The sequence below is a fragment of the Eptatretus burgeri genome, chromosome 8, assembly GCF_056783735.1.
Source record: "Eptatretus burgeri isolate ZD-2024b chromosome 8, Ebu_testis_v1, whole genome shotgun sequence".
NCBI classification, from domain to species: Eukaryota; Metazoa; Chordata; class Myxini; order Myxiniformes; family Myxinidae; genus Eptatretus; species Eptatretus burgeri.
The window spans coordinates 15960852-15981171 of record NC_140968.1 but is presented as its reverse complement, the minus strand read 5'-3'; the positions used below and the strand labels follow the sequence as shown (position 1 = coordinate 15981171).

General features: G+C 47.8%; 1 pseudogene across 1 annotated transcript in view; it reads left to right on the top strand.

Moving 5' to 3' along the window:
- Positions 1-4291: 4291 nt before the first annotated feature.
- LOC147021191 (uncharacterized) overlaps positions 4292-20320 on the top strand; it is a 30806-nt pseudogene continuing 14777 nt past the window's right edge. The window contains exons 1-3 of the transcript XR_015061324.1: positions 4292-4538; positions 7265-7400; positions 10367-10799. The product of XR_015061324.1 is annotated as an uncharacterized LOC147021191 (transcript). The remainder of the gene's footprint in view (positions 4539-7264; positions 7401-10366; positions 10800-20320) is intronic.

Genomic DNA, 20320 nt, shown 5'->3' with positions numbered 1-20320 from the left:
CGAACGCAAAGGGCGATGAGGACATGTTACGGACTACTGGTGCTGTCAGTAACAATCTAGTGGCAACAGAAGCTAGATACCACAGAGCTTGCCATGCCTCATACATCAGCAAAGCGAATCTGCAGTATGCCGGCTTCCATGAAGGGAGACAAGAAACTTGTGACGATACGGCATTCAAGCAATTGGCTGAAGATATCTCTGCTCACCTGAATGGTGGGAAGGCCTTTGATACGACAATTCTTCTGGACAGATACAATCATTTTCTGCGCAGACAGGGAGTGGCAGTCGACAGCTACACTTCCCAGTGACTCAAACTTCGACGAAAGAAACACTTTGGAGATGACATTGTCTTCATTAAGCCATATGATCTTAATAAGTCCGAGCTTTTGTACTCAAGCTCCATATCCCTTCAATATGTCATCAACTCTGCCTCTCAGTGAAACACCGCAACAGCCACGGGTGTACCAAGAAAACAGCCCACAACAGTGATGGATGATTGTGACAGGGTGAGTCTGTTGTACCGCACTGCGAAACTCATCAAGTCGGAGATCAATGAATGCCAAGGCATATCAGTCCGAGCACCTCATATCATGGATCTAACCCTGACAAAATCCAAATCTGTGATACCAGACAGTCTTTAATGGCTACTACACTGGGTTATTGCCAAACCAGAAAAGGAAGATGAAGATGAGTTTTCAGCACCAGAATGTAGCAACTCATCAGATGAAAGACGTGTTTTGATGCTTGCTCACGATGTTGTACACTGTGTGACTCATGCTACAACTAACTTGCCCAAGCATGTGGCCCTGGGAATTGCAGTTCGCCATATGACGAGGTCAAAACAGCTCATTACCATGCTGAGCAGAATGGGCCACTGAGACTCCTTCGATGATGTTGAGGCAACCGACATAAGCCTTACACAGGAGATCCTAGCCAACAACGACATCTTTGGTACGGTATTGCCATCAAACTTCTCCCCAGGCATCTTTGTCCAGGTGACAGCAGAAAATAATGACATGACTGAAGAGACTCGATGGAAAGAGGACAACTCATGCCACAACAGTATTCCTCTATCAACGAGGGCACTTTGGTCCAGTCCCCGAGCCGAGGGTCTATTCAGACCAGAGAAAAAGGAAACGGACACTTGAATCCACTGGGATGTGCCAATCCATCAGAGAGTACAGTGCATACGGAAAGCGGCCTGCTGTTACCAGTTTCGCCAGGAAGATACAAGCTGAGTGGTACAAATGCTCTGAAAGCTTGCATTCGGCAGCCTGGAAGATGGAACTTGCTTGGGCATTGATAAGGATGACACCAATGAAGCTGTTTAAGGTAGAGCTCTTCACCACAGAAAAACAAAAAGTACCCAGCTGGAGTGGCTTCAATGCTGTGGTACACTCCTGTGTTCCCGTTCGCACAAACATCGGCTGCTGCCCTATGATCGATGGTTCCCAAACAGAGTTCAGCACCGCATACACAGTTATGAAGAATGTGCTTCCATGCAAACATGCACAACTATTATGATTCGCTCTCACTAATGTGCTTCTGTGTTTTAATGCACAGCTCCCAGTGTCGACCATGATAACTATTATCATCCACTATGATGAATGAGTAGCTTCCCTGCTGCCAGAGACAACTATTATACTCGGCTTTCACTAATGTACTTCCGTGTTGCCAAAGACAACTATCATGCTTGGCTCTGATGTATGTGCTTCCGTGTTGCTATACACTAGTAAAAGACGAACGCTAAAAATAACAGTAGCAGTTTTCTTTATGTGTGCCTCTGTATGTATATGAATTTCTGCAGAACAATACTTTCTTAAGCGTTTGATTTCCAAAATGTATACATACCAGTAGTAATTGAGAAACACCGTTCACCTTCATGTGAGAACACAATTAAAAATGTCAGAAAGTTTGAATTAGTGTGATATTTTAGCTTTGTTGATGCCATGGCAAAGGCCATTTTCAAATAAGTGTACATAATCTGATCGAGAATTATAATCGGAAGCCAATGATAACTAAATATTGAAAATTGGTTGAGTCGAGACAAAGATATTCATGTTTACCTTACCCCTCCCCCTAAATCTTGCGAGCCCACAGTGACCCTCTTGGTAAGTACCCTTGGTATGGAAAGTGGCCTGTAGAATTTTAATGACACCACAATTTGAAACCACATACTACCTGGAGGTGTTCTCTAGGATCTATTCTACCACCCTGTCAAGTAAAACCTTTTCTGTAGGGGGTGTTGAACCAATTTCCTTATTTGGCTTCATATGAGAAATGGCTGCTGGACTATAATGCCACTCCACACGAACGACTGTTTGGCTACCAGCGCCGATCTACCAGCGCCGATCTACCAGCGGACATTCTATACCCACCTGGTTGGCTTCTTCTGGCACTGTTCTGATGAGGGGACAAGTTCGCCAGAGCAAGTTTGATCCCTCGGTGGCTGAAGTCGAATTCATTGACGCAAATCTGGAGAATGCCCACGTCAGATTTCTGATGGCCGGGAGACCACTGTATCACTGTGACATTTGGCACCTCCTGGTGATGTTCCACCTGGGAACGTGATGGGTGATGACCTACCTGTGGAGCAACAGCAGTCTGGTCTCGAAAATGGAGAGGTAACACTGAGCAATTCTCCTTCGGCAGAGAAACAGACGTTATCTGAGGAAACAAGTGCAACTGAACCCTCGTCATCAGTTAAACGGTCCCCATCGCGGCGATCTGAACGGATCAGACACCCTCGTGAATATCTTGGGAGTTGTTAGGTTGAACTTTAAAGGTGGGGTGAATGTGATGAATCTTTAAAGTATTGTTGTTGTCGTTGTCGTAAGCTGTGAGGAGATCCGGGCGTTTCAGGTGTCTTCGTAATGTGATTCGGTGAGACGTTCGTTGATCTCGTTAAATTAATGTATTGTGTTTACCATTTACTGTCTTATTACGATTGTTAATATTTATACTTGTGTTTTGTTTATGCTTTCAGCTATCACCTTGATTGGGTGAATTGAAGCCTCCATCGTGAAATCAGCTTGTTTCTATTCCACAACAGTCACGGAACTAGAACGGGCACTCGTAGAGCGCATACCTTCGCGGCAGCCACTACTTACCTTTGTATTAAGTTGTCCACAACGCATCTCAATACAAATATGGATTTCGTGACCCCCATGATCTTTGACCCACAACCGCTACCTAGGGTGACAATAGTACGACACCTTGTGTCATTTCAGAAGATGGGGAATTGAACACTGAACAATTTGGAGTTAATTTGATGTAAATCAGAAACATATTAACCGTTTTCATCATGAAAAAACGATGTTGACCTTTTTGTGACCTTGACCTTTGATCCGATCGCTCCCAAAATCTAATGGATTTGTCCTTTCATGATACCAAAGAAATACAAAACAATTAAAGCCTCTTTGCGTTTTTTTGTTTTTTGCGTTAAGTTGTCCACAATGCTTTCCGATATAAATGTGAATTTGTGGGAGCCCCTTGACTTTGACCCCAACCGCTGCCTTGGGTGACAAAAAATTACGATACCATGTGTCATATTGGAGGATGGGGAATTTAATTTTGAACATTTTGGAGTTAATTTGCTGTAAATCAAAACAAAATTGACAATTTAATCGCGAAAAAACGATTTTGACCTTCTTGTGACCTTGACCTTAACCTTTGATCCGATTGCTCCCAAAATCTAATCGATTTGTCCTCTCGTGATGCCAAACACATCCACAAAATTTCATGACAATCTGCGAAGTGGTTTTTGTGTAATGTTGTCCACAACGCTTCCCAATCAAAAACTCCATTTTGGTGACCCCCTTGAGCTTTGACTTCCACAGACTAACTAGGGTTGCAAACATTATACCATACGCTATATCAGTGGATCGGGATTTGAATACTGAACATTTTGGACTTAATTTGATGTAAATCGGAACAAAATTGACACTTTAATCGGAAAAAAACGATTTTGACCTTTTTGTGACCTTGACCTTGACCTTTGATCCGATCGCTCCCGAAAGCTTCGCCTGGCGTCCTTGAGTAACTGCACATCATCTCTGAAAATTTCATGCAAATCGGTCCAGCAATTTTTGCGCAATGTTGTCCGCACACATATTTACCAATAAGTAAATACACAGGGTCAATACAATACCTTCGTCAAACGAAGTTTGCGAAGGTAATTAAGGGTGGAGCGGCACACGACGACTGGGCGTGTCCTCGACTGGGCGTGTCCTCGACTGGGCGTGTCCTCGACTGGGCGTGTCCTCGACTGGGCGTGTCCTCCGACTGGGCGTGTCCTCGACTGGGCGTGTCCTCCGCATGAGCTTCCGGGGAGGTGAGGAACGAAGAGAGAGAGGCCTGTGGAAGAAATCAGCGCTGAGTCGGAGGTGTGTAAAGGAGTTCAGGCTCAAGAGGAGACAAATGATAAATTTCTAATTATAATCTCGTCTTTGGAAGCAACCAAACCATCGATTTTCGGCAAAACTTGAACCGGAACTCGAACTCAGGTCCTCGTGGTCGAGGAGGAACTGATCGAAGAGGTATTTTCGGAATTCTTATTTAACATTGAGAAAGATCCGTGAAGCGTTAATTTAAATATAAAATAATTTTCTGTTCCTTGATGACGGAAATGAAGGAAAGTTAAAGGAGTTTTTATTGAATGTTTGTTGAGGTGTTTGATTGTTGACTTCATGAGGTGATTTTAACTCGTTTTGTTTGATTCACCACATTGTTTTATATCACATCGTCACTAAACTTCCGACAACGAGGATTAAACCTCATTCTTCCTTTTAACTACAAAACTACCGGAAACCTTTAATAGTTAACTTGTAAATCCAATTTGATATCCACATGAGGAGGTGTAACAAGGGGACGAGGTACAATTACCTACTTTACCTGTTCCGTGGGATATTTAACGATCAGAACCCGAATGGAGATGAAAAACCTGATTCATAATTCAAAAACTCATAAACATCGTGTGGGTCTAAAATGTAACATCCTCGTTAACCTTCCACGGACATTCCATCTCAGGTCAATTGGATCCACAGGAAAATCGTTCCGGAAATGGAGAACTCAGAGAGAAAATGCTGTCGCCCCCCCCATTTCCGTGTCGCACTAAACCCGCTGCCCTGCCCCCCTCATCAGGCCGACCCTGCCCCCAATCAGGCTGACCCTGCCCCCCCAATCAGGCCAACCCTGCCCCCCCAATCAGGCCGACCCTGCCCCCCAATCAGGCCAACCCTGCCCCCCAATCAGGCCGACCCTGCCCCCCAATCAGGCCGACCCTGCCCCCCAATCAGGCCGACCCTGCCCCCCAATCAGGCCAACCCTGCCCCCCAATCAGGCCGACCCTGCCCCCCCAATCAGGCCGACCCTGCCCCCCAATCAGGCCGACCCTGCCCCCCAATCAGGCCGACCCTGCTCCCCAATCAGGCCGACCCTGCCCCATCCCAATCCGGCCAGCCCCACCGCCCTGCCCCACCCCCGTCAGGCCGGCCCTGCACCCCCCCCCCATCAGGCCGACCCTGCCCCACCCCGATCACACCAGCCCCGCCGCCCTGCCCCCCCCCAATCAGGCCGGCCCCGCCGCCCTCCACTCCCCCCCCAGGCCGGCCCCGCCTCCCCCCCCCCCCCCCCCCAGGCCGATCCCGCCGCCCTGCCCCACCCCAATCAGGCCGGCCCCGCCGCACATGCCCAGCCCCACCCCCAACCAGCTGGCCCAACCCCATCCCCAACAGGCCGGCTGGGATATCACCAGGGTGTGGAAATACAATAAATTAAAAAAAATAATTCGTTGCTGGGAAAAGGGTGTTTTAGGATGAAGAATATTCAACATCAACCACACAGTATCCCTTGACAAGACCCAATCTACGACACCACTGCCTGCATTCACTACCTCCTCCCCACTGCTTGCATTCACTACCTCCTCACCACTGCCTGCCATCACTGCCTCCTCCCCACTGCCCCTCACCACTTCCTGCTCTCACTGCCCCCTCCCCACTGCCTGCCAACACGATGCCTCACCACTGCCTGCCCTCACTGCCTTCTCTCACTGCCACCTCACCACTGCCTGCCCTCACTGCCTTCTCTCACTGCCACCTCACCACTGCCTGCCCTCACTGCTCTTCACCACTGCCTGCCCTCACTGCCCACTCACCACTGCCTCCTGCCCTCACTGCGCACTCACCACTGCCTCCTGCCCTCACTGCGCACTCACCACTGCCTCCTGCCCTCACTGCGCACTCACCACTGCCTCCTGCCCTCACTGCGCACTCACCACTGCCTCCTGCTCTCACTGCGCACTCACCACTGCCTCCTGCTCTCACTGCGCACTCACCACTGCCTCCTGCTCTCACTGCCCACTCACCACTGCCTCCTGCTCTCACTGCCCACTCACCACTGCCTCCTGCTCTCACTGCCCACTCACCACTGCCTCCTGCTCTCACTGCCCACTCACCACTGCCTCCTGCTCTCACTGCCCACTCACCACTGCCTCCTGCTCTCACTGCCCACTCACCACTGCCTCCTGCTCTCACTGCCCACTCACCATTGCCTCCTGCTCTCACTGCCCACTCACCACTGCCTCCTGCTCTCACTGCCCACTCACCACTGCCTCCTGCTCTCACTGCCCACTCACCACTGCCTCCTGCTCTCACTGCCCACTCACCACTGCCTCCTGCTCTCACTACCCACTCACCATTGCCTCCTGCTCTCACTGCCCACTCACCACTGCCTCCTGCTCTCACTGCCCACTCACCACTGCCTCCTGCTCTCACTGCCCACTCACCACTGCCTCCTGCTCTCACTGCCCACTCACCACTGCCTCCTGCTCTCACTGCCCACTCACCACTGCCTCCTGCTCTCACTGCCCACTCACCACTGCCTCCTGCTCTCACTGCCCACTCACCACTGCCTCCTGCTCTCACTGCCCACTCACCACTGCCTCCTGCTCTCACTGCCCACTCACCACTGCCTCCTGCTCTCACTGCCCACTCACCACTGCCTCCTGCTCTCACTGCCCACTCACCACTGCCTCCTGCTCTCACTGCCCACTCACCACTGCCTCCTGCTCTCACTGCCCACTCACCACTGCCTCCTGCTCTCACTGCCCACTCACCACTGCCTCCTGCTCTCACTGCCCACTCACCACTGCGTCCTGCTCTCACTGCCCACTCACCACTGCGTCCTGCTCTCACTGCCCACTCACCACTGCTTCCTGCTCTCACTGCCCACTCACCACTGCCTCCTTCTCTCACTGCTCTCACAGTGTATTGTGGTGGCCGGAGTGCAAATACTGCCACCAAACTCCAAGGCAAGGTAATCAACTGCAGGAGGATGTTCACAGATGCAGTTGGCACCAGATATGGATGCCATTGGCTCATAAGGAGCTCCTCCACCCTTTGGTAGGTTTTATATTTAATCCTGCTGGGTGTCCATGAAAGGGAAATGAGGAAGAAGAAAAGGAATAAGAGGTTCTTCCCGACCATGGCTTTTCTGCTTGTTTTGTCCTTATTTTATGCAAACATGGTGTCATTGTTGATGCATTACAATTTTGCTCATGGACTGATGATTTGCTTTCTCATTAAACAACTCGAGGGGGAGCACTCGGTAGAGTGCAAAACCTCCGCCGCCAATACTGCAAGGTCACTCAAGTGAACCTGATATCCTATTCATTCAATTTAACGTCAACAGTGCTAACAGAGTTATAGTTTGCAACTTTCCCTTTTACTTTTAACTTTTACATACTCAATTCATTCGTCATAACGAGATTCCTTGAGACAAATTTATTTTACGTGGGTAAATCCACCTGAAGTTTCAAAATCAGCTGCAATTATAATTTTGGCATGTTTTTTTTTTGTTGGAAATCACTTATAACATGTTGAAATGCAAAAACAAAAAAATCGAAATTTTGTTGAAAAAAAATTTGCAAATTTTTTTCTCTAACTATATTTTTGGGTGGGGGGGGGGGGGTTAAAACACTTAAAACATGTAGAAATGCAAAAAAAAAAAAAAAATGGATATTTTGTTGAAAAAAAAAAGTTGCAAAAATTTTTTTTCTCCAACAATTTTTTTTTTGGGGGGGGGTTGGAAATCACTTAAAAAATGTGGAAATGCAAAAAAAAAAATTCAAATATTTTTTCAAATTGGCCACCATAGCAGCCATATTGGATTTTGGACCAAGTCCAAAATCTAATGGCATGATCCTTGGACCAGACCTACCCCCCCCCACCAAGTTTCGTCGAAATCTGTCGAGGAGTTTTTCTGTAATACTGTTCACAAACAAACAAACAGAAAGGGGTGAAAACAGAAACCTCCGATCTTCGATGGCGGAGGTTAACTCGAGGGGGAGCACTCGGGAGAGTGCAAAACTTCCGCTGCCAATACTGCTGGGTCACTCAAGTGAACCTTATATCTTATTCATTAAATATGATGTCAACAGTGCTGACAGTTATAGTTCTTTTCTCCATTTTTTGGGGGGGGAGGGGGAGGGTGTTGGAAATCACTTAAAACATGTAGAAATGCAAAAAAAAATTTTTTTTTTCTCCAACAATTTTTTTTTTGGGGGGGGGACCAAATCCAAAATCTAATAGCATGATCCTTGGACCATAACTAACCCCCCACCAAGTTTCGTCGAAATCCGTCGGAGTTTTTCCTGAATACTGTTCAGAAACAAACAAAAAAACCAATGTCCGCAGCAGCCACAGGCTGCATACGAAACAACATCTCTTCTCCCCGTGAAGGCTGGAGTGTCCCAAAGCAGTTTTTGAGGTCCAGACCCGTATCTTGCCAAAAGGTGACCACGTGTGACTTCTTTAAGGTCACACTGAGGTGAACAGAGCTGCTATCCACCAGGAGCGACTCCTTGAGGAATATCTGCCTACGAGAGATTCCGATGAGAATTGTTCGACAGAATAACCATGAAAAATATGCGTTTGCCTCATAACGTCACCAAATGACGTCATAATGTCTCAAGCTTGACATATCTAGAAAGCACTCATCGAGGTGTTCAATTTGAGGTACTACACGATTTGGTTCCCAAAACTTGAAAATTTGACCTTGGGGTCAAATGTTTGACCTCAGGCGCTAATCATGAAGGTCAAGGCCGATCGCGACCAAAAATTAATCAGCTGAGCGCTAGACCATGAACTATATTCCCATGAAGTTTGAAGACTATCCGATCAAAATTACTCAAAAAATAAGGGTTTCGTCGACTCCCCTGATTTGTGACAAAGTGACTTTGACCTTTGACCTTGACCTTCAAAATTGTATGTGCTGAAAGGGATCTCAATAGGACTGATATGCGAAGTTACAAAAATTTCCAATGATAACTGTGCTCTGCAGAATTTTGTATACGTGATTACAGACAAAAAAATAAAAATAAAAAAAACATACAAGCTGACTAACATATCTTGCAAAAACTTCGTTTTGGCAAGATAACAAAAAAAACATATGAAGGTCAAGGCCAATCGCCACCAAAAATTAATCAGCTGAGCGCCAGACCATGAACTATATTCCCATGAAGTTTTAAGACGATCCGATCAAAATTACTCAAAAAATAAGGGTTTCGTCGACTCCCCTGATTTGCAACAGTGACCTTGACCTTTGACCTTGACCTTCAAAATTTTATGCACTGAAAGGGCCCTCAATAGGCCTCTGATATGCGAAGTTACAAAAATTTCCAATGATAACTGTGCTCTGCAGAATTTTTTATACGTGATTACAGACAAACAAAAAAAAAACATACAAGCTGACTAACATATCTTGCAAAAACTTCGTTTTGGAAAGATAACAAACAAACAAACAGGGGTGAAAACAGCAACTTCCGATCTTTGATGGCGGAGGTTAATAATGAGAGAGAGAGAGCAAGGCAGGGGAGTTGAGGTGAGGGGTTCTTTCACCCTTTATTCTTTTGGTTCTTTCATCTTGATTGCAGTGGCTGCTGGTTGCATCATTGCTGTACCACTGATGTGGAGCCCCCCTGTCAATTCGAGAAGAAATTTGGAATTTGGGCAGCGTGCCAGTGATAGCTTGCCTTCTATTCGAGGAAGTTGCCATGGGATTTTTAATATCCACCAACTAATGCTGTGAGAGGGGATGCCCAGTTAAACGTTCCTCCGAAGGATGGCAAACACATTGATCGCTTTTCCTGTGTGTGAAACACCACGGCGACAGTTTATAGCAGTGTCGGGATTCAAACCCAAGCTACATAACTCGGGGGCAAGTGTGCCCACCTCAAGGCTGTTCTGCCAGCGCACATGGGGTGAACAAACTGGCTGTAAATCCCTGCATTGGTTGGATAAAATATAGAGTCCAGAAAATAACATGGATAAACTTTCTTTTGTTAACACAAGCATTGTGTCCCTGGCAGGTCATCGGTGAAATGGACAACTTCTTGGAATGGCTCCAATCACAAGGATTGAGAGCAGAAACAGCCCAAGCAGTGATCAGTATACTTGGAATTGAGAATCAGAAGGTTATTCGAGCTTGTACAGACTCCGATTCATTGCGAACAGAGCTCCTCTCTCTCGCCAAAGAGAAATTTAAATTTGCAATGTATGCTGACTTCTGTAAATTTGTGAAATCTTTTTTGAAGCCGCAGGTTGTCCAGCTTGCAGGCTCTTCTCTGTTGGGAAGTCTATTCGTCAACTTGGAGAATGTTATTCGAGAACTTTCCAGTTTCTGCCAAAAGTTTCATGGATTCCAGAAGGTGCAGCTGGAAAATGTTCCTGGTTTCCGGGGAATCGGTTTCAGTGATGTCTGCAACCTCCACCATCAGGATGATGGATTCACACCCAAGTCTGGTATGTCACTATTTTATACAACCTATCACGTCAAGAAATACCTTGATATCAACCATTGATGTGTTTTTTTTTTTTTTCCTGTAACTTATGGAATCTCTTTTGGAACACTTTTTTTGTTGTCGAAGACATTGACATTCATGATATGCAAAGTGAATGTTTGTTTTTTCTTCCAACTCACATTCAATTCCAGTGTTCCATGCTTAATTGACGCAGGCATGATTGGCCAAATGGCCTCCGCCTGTGTAAAATTTCCTTGCAACAGCACATTTAAATTATGCACATGTGGAAAGTAGTTTGTTTGCCACTCATATTGGCATGGACAGAATGAGGGACATCCCATGGGAGAAAGGATTTTGTTCACCACATAATATCTGGGCTGTGAGCTGCAACCTGGATTGAGAGATCTGTTAGGATGGAGCTGAGGCCTCAGATGTTTGAGGTGCACACATTGAGGGATGGCGGAGAAGGTTTTGGGTGGGCGTTGGCTGAGTAGATGTGGGAGGGGTGAGATGAAAGATAAACTATGAGGGGCAGGACGAGTGGGGGGGGGGAGTTTGGAGAGGATGGTGTCAGGGGGATGCAGAGAGAGGAGACATGAAGTGGAGGGATGCTGAAGAGTGGGACACGTGGAAGGACATGGGCTTGGAGTTGATGTTTGAGAGAGCACTGACACGGAGGGGTTTGACTGCAAAACATCGTGAATGGGATTTGATTGTTGTGTGCAGACAACCCCTGCAAACACCTTCCCATGATTCCCATGTTTCACTTTCTGAGGTGAGCATCGTGGGATGGGTGGATGGCATTTTTGTTCAAAGCACAGGGAAAGGTCGACCTGTACAACCTGAGGACGGATGACAGAACCAGCGTTTCCGTGAGAGACAGGCTTACAAAATATGCCTGTGTTGAAGAAGCACAACAAGAAGAATAGGAAAAATAAATCATAATGAAGAAGAACACGTGGAGTGCTGATGCCAGATAAAGAAGGGAAGATAAGCATTTCAATACGTTTTCAAAGGAAGTAGCATTTTCTTCAATGAATGGATTTATGACAAACGATCTCCATTGAAATCACACCAAGTGGGTTGATTCAGCTGGTCATCCTTCTGAGGTCGGCAAAATGAGTACCAGCTGACTCGTAACATGGGCACTGCATCAGCGGCGCAGCCACGCGAATATAAAAATAAACCAATGTCACCCGCAGGATGACCCGTATCTTGCCAAAAGATGACCACGTGTGACTTCTTTAAAGTCACACTGAGGTGAACAGAGCTGCTATCCACCAGGAGCGACGCCTTGAGGAATATCTGCCAACGAGAGATTCCGATGAGAATCGTTCTACAGAGTAACCATGAAAAATATGCTTTTGCCTCATAACGTCACCAAATGACGTCATAATGTCTCAAGCTTGACATATCTAGAAAGCACTCATTGAGGTGTTCAATTTGAGGTACGACACGATATGGTTCCTAAAACTTGAAAATTTGACCTTGGGGTCAAATATGTTTGACCTCAGGCGCGAAACATGTAGCTCAAGGCCAATCGCCACCAAAAATTAATCAGCTGAGCGCCAGACCATGAACTATATTCCCATGAAGTTTGAAGACGATCCGATCAAAATTACTCAAAAAAATAAGGGTTTCGTCGACTCCCCTGATTTGCGACAGTGACCTTGACCTTGGACCTTGACCTTCAAAATTTTATGCGCTGAAAGGGACCTCTATAGGCCTCTGATATGCGAAGTTACAAAAATTTCCAATGATAACTGTGCTCTGCAGAGTGATTTATACGTGATTACAGACCAAAAAAAAAAAATATATGCAGGTCAAGGCCAATCGCCACCAAAAATTAATCAGATGAGCGCCAGACCATGAACTATATTCCCATGAAGTTTAAAGACGATCCGATCAAAATTACTCAAAAAAATAAGGGTTTCGTCGACTCCCCTGATTTGCGCCAAAGTGACCTTGACCTTTGACCTTGACCTTCAAAATTTTGTGCACTGAAAGGGACCTATCGGCCTCTGATATGCGAAGTTACAAAAATTTCCGATGATAACTGTGCTCTGCAGAATTTTTTATACGTGATTGCAGACAAAAAATAAAAATAAAAAACATACAAGCTGACTTACATATCTTGCAAAACTTCGTTTTGGCAAGAAAAAAAAACCAGGAGCGACTCCTGGAGGAATATCTGCCTACGAGAGATTCCGATGAGAATCGTTCTACAGAGTAACCATGAAAAATATCCTTTTTCCTCATAACGTCACCAAATGACGTCATAATGTCTCAAGCTTGACATATCTAGAAAGCACTCATCGAGGTGTTCAATTTGAGGTCCGACACGATATGGTTCCGAAAACTTGAAAATTTGACCATGGGGTCAAATATGTTTGACCTGAGGCATTAACCATGAAGGTCAAGGCCAATCGCCACCAAAAATTAACCAGCTGAGCGATAGACCATGAACTATATTCCCATAAAGGTTGAAGACGATCCGAACAAAATTACTCAAAAAATAAGGGTTTCGTCGACACCCCTGATTTGCGCCAAAGTGACCTTGACGTTTGACCTTGACCTTCAAAATTTTGTGCACTGAAAGGGACCTCTATAGGCCTCTGATATGCGAAGTTACAAAAATTTCCAATGATAAATGTGCTCTGCAGAATTTTTTTATACGCGATTACAGACAAAAAAAAACAAAAAAAAAACATACAAGCTGACTTCCATATCTTGCAAAACTTCGTTTTGGCAAGATAAAAAATGATGTAACCAGCAGCCACAGGCTGCATACGAAACAACATCTCTTCTCCCTGTGCAGGCTGGAGTGTCCCAAAGCAGTTTTTGAGGTCCAGTCCAATTTCTAATCTTCATGAATGATCTCTGACTCTGGAAAATCCTCTTTTGTGTGTTTCTTGGTAACCTCACTCTGTGCTGACATCCCTCTTTCTTCAGACAGGTTGCCTGCAGCATCTTTCCCCCTCTCCAGATCTTGACAAAATCGCAAGAAGGCAAAACACTTTGAATATGTCTTTCAATCCTGACCAGTATGATACTCTCATTATCCCTCTCCATAAGGTTTATATGGTACCCCCCCGCCCCCCCTACTCTCCTCTCCACCCCATCTACTTTTCTAACAATCTTCCTGAAGTTCAGTCACTTAAAATCCTTGGTCTTACTGTCAGCCATGATCTTTCTTGGACAAACCACATTTCAAAGTTGTCCTCAAAAGTCAGCTACTGACTCTGCATCCTTTGTCATACAAAGTCCTTCCTTGGCACACCTGAACTCCTCTCCATCATCCTTTCTTGAACACGTGCAATGAACATAAATATTAATGTTGAACAAAAATATATTGAGAATGGCACTCAGTCGAGCTCATTGTTGTGGGGCTGGGTATCAGTGGCGAGCACAACCACGAGAGGGAGCAGTGGAGTCGGCTCCAACGAACACACCGGAATTTAAGTCGTGACCCTCGGATAAGTCCGGAAGGCACGGGTCCCTTACAGGACCATGAATCGCCAGTAATTCGACCGCGTGGAGTCGGGTTAATTGCCAACTTCAATATACCTAAGTGCCCACGCGGCAAAGCTTACCGGGGAATTCACACCCTCGACAAGCCTCGAGCGGAACGAGCCGTTACCGTGAGTAAACCAAGCGGATGGATACTGAGGCCTATCGGTCCAAATGCACAATTACGGCAACAATGACCTTCCTAATCCCCAATACGCACCGTTGCAAACCAATGGCAGAAATGACAAACAACGAGCTGGTACATTCAACAAGAGGGGAATTTATCAACAATAATCGGGGAACGAGGGGAGCACGTAAGGGCAGACTTATCCGAATAAAGAAGGGTATCAAATGTTTAAGCAATTCCTTAAACAATTTTACCTTGAGACAGGGCCCACAGACGCACGCACGCACGCACGCACGCACACACACAGTAAGAGATGGACCTCGAGGTCTTTATTGCCCCTACAGCTCGGAGGTAAGACGAGCTGAGGGAAGAGAATGTGTTGGCTATCTGGCCGCGTTCACGCGGCTTGACGTGTGCACCTTCCCGGAACACCAGTCGCCAAAGAACGGACCAGGGCAGCCAAACCCAGAGGAGTCGAGACGACGTGATCTCCCGTGTTGAGATGGTCGACCACTTGTAGTCATGCCTGAGACAAGACGCCTCGGATGCGCGCGATGGAGTCAGCCGCAGACCCAGACAGAAGTGCGCTCGAGCAGACGGGACGCAATCCTCAATCATCTTTCGTCGTCCTTTTGGGGCATTGTCCGCTCCCTCGTCGCCTGCTCTCATTGGGTGGTTTTTGTGTCGCGGCTCCGCCTTATTGCAAAGGACCGTCCTGGTTCTGGTCTGCGTGTTGCCCATTGGGCAGAAAATGACGCATACCCTTATTTGGCACGGAGCCAGAACGAAACGCTTCGAGACCATTTTTGGTGCGACGTCCACACCGCCTGGGATGTGGAATTCCGCCCACACACATGCCGGCGAGCGCGCGAAGAATTCCGCAAACAGAGTGTTGTTGTTGTCGTTGTTGGGGTAAAAATCCTACCTATAAAATAACTGTGCAGCGCACGTACACTTAATTACCCAGTAAACATAGGACGGGACCCCACCAAGAAACACATCCTTTCCAATATAACTGATATATTAGGACCTGAATGTTGAGTGCTAATGGCTGCCAGATTCGTATCAACAGCTCGACCAGGCTGAAAAGTTTACGTTTTGTATCGCACTGACAGGCCAGATCTGGATCCGGACCTGAACCAAAATCTAATCGGATTTTTTGATTTTTTTTTTTGTATACCTTGTCGACGCTCATATGAGGTCAGGTCAGGAATGGGAGCATCCGCCAGAGCAGCGCGTCGCTGCGTCCACTTTCCACGGGTACTCCAGGGGCCTCCATCTGGAAATCCCCCAAGCAGATGCCCGGCCCATCCCCATCTCCTTGAAATGCCGATCAACCTGCTGCAACCACGAGACACGTGGTCGGTCTATTGGCCTCCAACACACATGAGACTCCCTCGCTGAGAGAATCTGGTGAGCAGGATCAGCGACAGGAAAACGAGCCACATGTCATACAGCCACAGCTGACGCTCACGGACTATGCAAGTAACAAATCTCATCTGAGTCTCTCTCAGCAACTGCTCGTTGGACATAAAATCCGACCAGCGATAGTCAAGGATTCTCTGAAGAGGCCTGGTACCAAAGGAATTAAGTCTCCGTCTCAGATCCTTTGTCAGAGTCCAAGTCTCGCATCCATAAGCAAGACTGGAAGCACCAAGGACCTGAAGACTCGGACTTTCGTCCTCCCGCACAGGTACCGGCAGTGCCACACCCCATTATCCAGTGAATCCATGATTCCCCAGGCCCGACCCAGGAGTTTATTGACCTCTGACTCACAGCCGGCAGAGACATGAATATCACTGCCAAGGTAAGTGAATCTCTTCACGACCTCAACATCTTCACCACAAACAGACACAGACAGGACAGCAGCATCCAAGATGTCATTGAAAGCCTGGATCTTTGTTTTGACCCAGGAAACCCGTAATCCCAGCGGTTCCGACTCCATATTCAGCACCATGAGGGCTCCCAAAAGGATATCTAAAGTCTCCGCAAAGATGACTATCATCTGCGAAATCAAGGTCAGAGATCTTGACATTCCCAAACGATGCACCGCAGCTTGATCTCTCCAACATCCTCCCAATAATCCAGTCCAAACAAGTGCTGAAAAGTGTGGGGGCCAGTACACACCTCTGACAAATTCCAGTAACAACTGGAAATAAGTCAGAGATGGTACCACCACATCTCACAGCACTCTCAGTACCAGAGGAGAGTTCAGACATCAGATCGATCAGTTTTGGTGGCACCCCACGAAGACCAAGAATCCTCCAGAGGGCATCCCGATTCACTGAGTCGAACACTTTACAGAGATCAACATAGGCTGCAAGCAGACCCTGCCGAAACTCTCGTCTGTGTTCGGTGAGGACCCAAAGAGCAAGGATATGGTCAATCGTTGACCTCTTTGGTGTAAAGCCTGACTGCTCTGGAAGCTGGTGCTCAAGCAGATGGTGGCGAACCCTATCAAGAATTATCCGAGCGAAGACCTTGCCCGGCACTGAGGGCAGCGTCACCCCTCGGTAGTTGTTGCAGTCTTGGCGATCACCCTTCCCTATCCAGAGAGGGACAACAAGGCCCCTCTTCCAGTCAGTTTGGATAATGCAGAGCTCAGAACTGCATGCAACGACATGAGTGCAGCATTTCCATCAGCCTTGAGAAGTTCAGCATGGATGCCACAGATCCCTGGAGCTTTACCTCATTTCAACCGGCTCACCGCAGCCTGTGTTTGCACAAGCGAAGGTAGACAACAGTTGATTGGAGGGTCAGCAACAGGGATTGTAACACCCCTGACGTCCAATTCGACAGCTGGTGGATCAACCTGGTACAACCGATCAAAGCAACCGGCCCAGCGGGCCTTCACTTCGGACTCCTCTGTCAAGAGCCTCCCACCCTCTGCTCCAACTACAGTGCACCGAGGGATGGTCTTGGATGAACGCAATGCGTGAATTCCCCTGTAAGCAGGACTGGAATCCCTTGACCACAGGTGATGCTCTACCCCCTCACAGATTCCTCGGACATCGGCCTCCTTGTCCGCCCTTAGCACACTGCAGTTTTAGGCCTCAGCTCCCTGAACAGCTCAGCTCTGCCATTCAGCCTGACACTGTGACACCATTCTCCTGGATGTAAGGTGCAACTTCAGGGTTGCTACAATAAGCCGGTGTTTAGTATTGAGGAACTGAGCACTCCGATAGTCCCTGCAGTTCTGGATCATCCTTCAGCGATCATCAATGAGGACATGGTCAATCTCCTTTGCCACACCGACAGCGTTGGAATAACAGGTCCAGTGATGAGCTTGTGGGTGCTGACACCATGAACCGGCCACCCTAAGTCCATGACTTCTTGCAAAGTCAAGGAACTTAGTGCTATTCTGGTTCATAGTTCCTGACCCATAGGGACCAACACATGTCTCATAACCATCCCCATCAGTTCCAGTCGAGGCATTTTCATCCCCCAAAACAAGAAGTGTATCTCGTCTGGGGCGCTGATCAACCACAGACTCGAGCTTGGCGCAGAAAGCATTCTTCACGGTGAGATCACTCGCCTCAGTTGGAGCATAAACAGAGACCAGGGAAATGATACTTGAGTGACGAATCCTCAGTCTCCTACGCTCGTTGACTAGTGTTCCCTCAATTATTGTTGGAGTCAGCTCATTTGACACAGCTGCAGCAACTCCTCGGGAATGCTAACCATCAGAGTGACCAGACCAATAGTAGGTTTTACCACCCACCATGATCTCGCCGCAATCCGGTCTCCGAACTTCAGAGAGTGCTGCAATACCGATGTCCAAACGCTTGAGCTCAGATGATAACAGAGTCAGGTGCTCATCCTCTCTTCGGGTGAGGACATTCCAGGCACCCACCCTAAGGGACCGCCTCAGATTAACCCAAGGAAGGGACCGCCGTCTGGTGGACGACAACTCAGCACCACTCCGACACACTCTCCCGCAATCTGACCCGGGAATGTTACCCCGTGTTTTCCCTCCTATCATCCAAGATTGGGGGTCCTGAAGGCTTTGCCCCAATCCCGTCATCCGGTGAGCTGCCCTGTGAAGGGAAGCTGCACAGGAGGTACTCCAACGGAGTGTGTTTTCAGATCTCTTTGCGTTTTTGTGTTTTGCGGAATGAAGGGTTTTATGGTGGCCGTAATGCAAATCTTGCCACCAACCTTATGAGAAGTAACCCAACTGCAGGAGGATGTCCGCAGACATAGTTTGGCACGAGATATGGATGGCAGTTGGCTCACAAGGACCTCCTCCACCCTTTGACAGGTTTTGTTTTTAATCCTGCCAGGTGTCCATATCATACACCCTCCTCACCAAAAAACCTGGTGGTGGAGAGGGTTTTGTCGCCGACGAAAGTCCGAGTCTTCAGGTCCTTGGTGCTTCCAGTCTTGCTCTATGTATGCGAGACTTGGACTCTGACCAAGGATCTGAGATGGAGACTTAATTCCTTTGGTATCAGATCTCTTCGGAGAATGCTTGGCTATCGCTGGTCGGACTTTGTGTCCAACAAGCGGTTGCTGAGAGTGACGCAAATGAGATTTGTTACCTGCATAGTCCGTGAGCATTCCCGGGTCAGATTGCAGGAGAGTGTGTCGGAGTGGTGCTGAGTTGTCGTCCACCAGACGGCGGTCCCTTCCTTGGGTTAACCTGAGGCGGTCCCTTCGGGTGGGTGCCTGGAATGTCCTCACCCGGAGAGAGGATGAGCACCTGACTTATCATCTGAGCTCAAGCGTTTGGACGTCGGTATTGCAGCATCAGCTGCAGCTGTATGAACATGTGGCCCATTTTCCTGATGCTGATACTGCTCACCAGATTCCCTCAGCGAGGGAGTCTCGTGAGTGGAGGATGCTAATGGGCCGACCACATGCCTCGTGGTTGCAGCAGCTTGATCGGCATCTCAAGGAGATGGGGATGGGCCAGGAATCTGCTTGGGGGATGGCCAGAAGGAGGCCGCTGGAGTACTGCCGGAAAGTGGATGCAGCAACACGCTGCTCTGGCACATGCTCCCATACCTGACCTGACCTGCAGCAAGTCACAGATCTAATCTGGCCTGACCTGACATCTCGTATCAGAGCTAACACATAATGCACAGCTAGCAGGGCATGAGACCAGAGAGGTGGGAGAGGGAAGGACAAAACCGTGGAGAACAGAGACATTAGGAGATCTGTGGAAGGGAGAGGGATGAGGCAGGGAGCATTTGGAATACAAGATGGACATTACAGGGACTTTCAGGAAGGAAAGCAGGGAAATTGAACGAGGTGGGTTTGGGCTGGATCAACAGGGGTAGAAAAGATTGAGGGTTTGGATGGCGGAAGATAAGAGGTGGTGGTGAACTGCCGTTTTGAAGACGTGGAGCGAAGAATGGGATTGAGCAGAGTGAGGGAGTTTCGTCTAAAGGCAGGAAAAAAGTGGAATGAAAGTGTTAAGGTGAGCAGTAATTCGTGATTTTGAGAGGTTGACCAGAAGGGGGTTGTTGGCGGACCTTGAGCCCCTACAGAAATATGGTAGTGACAAATCACAGACAGAGCAGGGGGTGGTGAGACTGGGGAGGAGACTGTAAAAGACAGAAAGACCAGTGACCTGCCTGTGGTGAGAGAGTGAGAGGCCCAAAGACTCAGCCTCATCACGGAGAGACTAATGATCCGAAATGCCCTGGTTTCCCGAGCGTGATGCCGAGAATTGTGGGAGGCAGGAGCGCCAGCCCAGAGTGGAGAGCCGTACTCCATCAGGCTGCGGACAAAAGCTTTGTATGTGTTCAGGAGCTCAGGTGGGCCGAGGACGGACTTTGCACGACGGAGGATTCCCAGTCGGCGACTGGTTTTGGAGGCCAGGTTGGAAATGTGGCTTTGCCAGGAAAGATCATGGCTGATGGTGAGACCCAGAAGCTTGA